Raw genomic sequence first — 4,178 nt, forward strand, 5'->3', positions numbered from 1 at the left:
TCTAAGAAAATCACCTGCAAGGAAAATTGCCTAAGTGTGGAAGAGTTGGGCAATGAAAATTAATTCTGAAAATTGTGTTCCCAGTTAGCCATGGAGGTAAAAAATCTTCAGCAATGGTGAAAATGTGCAGGTCTTAAGGCAACAACAACAAGCTCCCAACAATGGCGCCAACAATGATGAAGGACATGCACCAAAAAAGGAGGAAAATGACATCCTAAAGAAAATCACCCAACTCCACAAATGGCGCCTCAATAAAATCGCAAAAGTCTGAAAAAAAGTCTTCCAAGCACACTCCAATGGTAGCCCAAAAATATTGCCCAACTAGGAATAATCAGAAAATGAACAACAAAGCTAACTTTCAGGCCCAATGGTGTCAAGAAGACACTTAGCAAAAAATCGCCTAATTGAAAAAAATCGCCAGACTTAGCCACTTGGACACACACTCAACAAATATAATAATAAATATTGTTGGCCTCCCTCTTTTAAATATGCTTCCACCTTGAGTTTTCACCACACAAGCAATGTGGGATAAAACTTTGCTCTTTATACTTGCTTGGACAAAATCAATTTGCTTCTAGAAGGTAAAAATCATTTAATGTTTATTGCAAATCATTTATTAATTATTTTTGTTTTTAAATAATCATTAATGATCACAAAAATAATTAAATTTGGGATCATTTATTAAAAAAATATTAAAAATGTGGATCAAAATTGACCCCTAGGGGAAAATCGCCCCATATTGGGATAAAAATCCCAATGGAAAATTCATTAAAATCATCAAAATGTCATTTGGGGGAAAATCGATCCCTATTGGGATAAAAAAAAATCCCAACAAAATTTCTATAAATTTGCACAAAAATGCCTTGAACGGAAAATCAAACCTTGTTTGGAATGAAAAATTCCAACTTAAATTCATCATTCAACTCAAAAAAATCACTTCGTGGGAAAATCGACTCCTGTCAAGATAATTTTGTAGATAAAAAATCATCAAAGTCATCACTGGTGGAAATTCTCGAAAAGTGGTCGTGAAAAGCTTTGGTGGAAAATCAATTGACATTAGGAATCATCATTTCAGTCAGCATCAAAGTCATCTGCAGTCCTAGTGGAAAAACACGGGTCATCAGGAAGATTTCCCAACACTTAGTCAAAATTTCACCTCCCTGGTGGAAAATTGCCCCATGTTTGGATAATGAGTGGGGGAAAAAAGAGGTCCATGAGGAATCTAGGGGGAATTCACCTCCCATCAGGATTTTGAGTGAGGGAAAATCATGGGTCATCGTAAATGTGACATTTTGATCCTTAGAATATGGATTTTCATTAGGAATTTAACAATTTAACCACTCAAAGTCATCTGGACACTTAGAATTTTCAATAAAACAGATCGGGCCTTAGGCAAATTAACCAAAATTTGAGTGAAACAACTCCGAAAGGTCCTAAAACAAGTAGGCACTTAAATGTCACCGACGAAGATGTTAAAAAAAATACTTTTATGCTCAAAGGTCTATACCTAGATAAAATCAGGATCATTTAAAATCTCAACTTTTATGCACTTGATCCTATAACCTTAAAACCCTAAACGACAAATAGGCATGATAAAAAATCCGAGACTCAAGCACGACAACTCAAAATTGCCCACTATGCTACCAAAACCCTAAGTTATCTAACACAAAAAGCAGGAAAGAGGGGGGGTGTCCCCATTTGTAATGGGGCGATGTGTGAAAAGGTCACAACATGTAGCACTTAAATGTTTTGAAGTTGGATGAAGATTTGGTGGGTGCTTTGCTTGGTGAAGAGATGCAAAGAAAGGCATCCATTAGTTAGAAGGAAGCCTTAACAGTTTGTGGAAGACCTAAGGAAAAAGGAAAGAAGATTGAGAAGTGTGACAAATCCAAGTCGAGAGGGAGATTTAAATCTCTTGGAAAGTCTAAAGTCACTTGTTGGAATTGTGGTAAATCATGACACTTTTGTAAGGATTGCAAAGAAGAAAAGAAAAAGAAAAAGAAGTTTGATTCTGATTTTGAGTTTGAGAATGAAGATGGTGATGTGTTCATTGTAGCTTTGACCACTCATATATGTAACGATGCATGCTTAATAGAGTCAGCTGCATATTTTTGTATGACTTTTAATAGAGATTGGTTTTAGAATCAGATTTCTTGATGGTAGAATAAAAATGAATATTGGTGTGTTGCATAACCTTGGTCTAGCTCAAAATCTATTGTCTATGAGCAAACTAATAGATGCTAGTGTGTAAGTAATTTTCTCTGATGTAGGATGCAAATTGTTTAGAGGTGCTATGGTAATTGCTAGAGGTGTCAGATTTGGCACATTGTACAATTTGGATGCATACTCTATTAAGTGTAATAGTACTTTTGTGAAAAGTAAATTTGTGAACACTTCATTGAAAGAGGTAAAGGTTTCACCTTTAGTAGATGGTCATGGCTTTTGGATACCTAAGGGGGGTTTTCTTTTGAATCAAATTTATCTACAGATAAGACTATGTTATGGCACCAAAAACTTGGCCATATTGGAGAAAAGGGGCTAAGGACCTTGAAAAAGAAAAACCTTGTTGAAGGTTTGAATGATTGTAATCTTGATTTTGACTTTTATGAGCATTGTGTTCATGGAAAACAAAACTACATTCAATTTTACCCAAGCTCTCATAAATCTTGTGGCGTTGTGGATCTTGTTCATTTTGATTTGTTTGGTTCTGTAGATGTTCCTTCCATTGTAAAATCCGCATATTACATTTCATTTATTGATGATTATAGAAAGAGGATATGAGTATATTTTCTAAATAGTAAATTTGAAGTTTTTCGTCAATTTAAAGGAATTAAAACGATGGTTGAGTTGCAGACTGGAAATAAAACAAAATGTTTGAGGATTGATAATGGTGGTGAATTTCTCTTTAATGATTTTGTAAAGATTGTAGCATACATAGACAAAAGACAACTTCACATTCTCCACAATAGAATGGAGTTGCAGGAAGAATGAATGAGACATTGACGGAGAAGGCTAATAGTATGTTGAGTGGCATTGATCTAGAACAAAAGTTTTGGGCTAAAGCTGTTGCCACTACTTGCAACTTCATTAACAAGTCTCCTACATCAGCTCTTATTGACAAAATGGCTATGAGGCATGGTCAATTCATAAGCCTTCATTGATCCATCTTAGATTTTTTGGTTGTGAGGCATATGCGTGTCAAAATAGAATCGAACAAAGTTCGAGATCAAAGTTCTGAAATGCATCTTCATCAGATACAGTTATGGTGTGAAAGGCTACAAGCTTTGAGAACTTGTTCCACATAATGTAATACATAATAGAAGTGTTATTTTAAAAGAAACTAAGCCGCCTTCTTTTACATTGCAGCTAGAATAGACTAAACAAGATGTGATCCAATTTTCTTTTATATTTGAAATAATTAAATCGAGACCCCTAGATATGCATGAAGTTGAGGAGAGCTCATTTAGCTCTAAATCTTTAAAAGAGGAGGAAGAACCTCCACCTTATCTTGTTCAAAGGTCTATAAGACATAGAAAACCACATGCAAAGTATTCGTTTGATGATTGGAGATGTATTTTTGCTTTGAATACTAATGTGGATGAACCTAGATTTGTAGAAGAGGCATTATGTATGTATGATGCATAATCATGGAATATTGCTATGGAAGAAGAAATGGTAGCTTTGAAAATTAATGATACATAGGATCTTGTACCATTGCCTAAAGGATACAAACCTATTTGTTGCAAATGAGTGTTCAAGAAAAAAATTAGTTTAGATAGAGGTATTGAGAAGTATAAAGGAAAGTTGGTTGCCAAAGGCTATTCTTAGGTTGAAGGTGTTGATTATGGTGATACTTTCTCCTATTGCAAAAATGATATTCATTAGATTTTTTCTTTCTATTGTTGTTGCTTATGATTTAGAAGTTAAGCAAATAGATGTCAAAATTGCTTTCCTTCATGGTGATTTGGAGGAGGATGTTTATATGACACAACCAGAGCACTACGTTGTAAAAGGTAAAAGTAATTTGGTTTGTAAATTGAAGAAATCTTTGTATGACTTCAAACAAAGTCCTAGAGTGTGGTACTGAAAATTTTACACGTATGTGTTGAGTTTGAGATTTGAGCATTCTAAATTAGATCATTGTGTTTATTATAAATTTGATGGTGATCAATTCCTAT

Source organism: Cryptomeria japonica, chromosome 7 (genome assembly GCF_030272615.1).
Source record: "Cryptomeria japonica chromosome 7, Sugi_1.0, whole genome shotgun sequence".
Classification (NCBI taxonomy): Eukaryota; Viridiplantae; Streptophyta; class Pinopsida; order Cupressales; family Cupressaceae; genus Cryptomeria; species Cryptomeria japonica.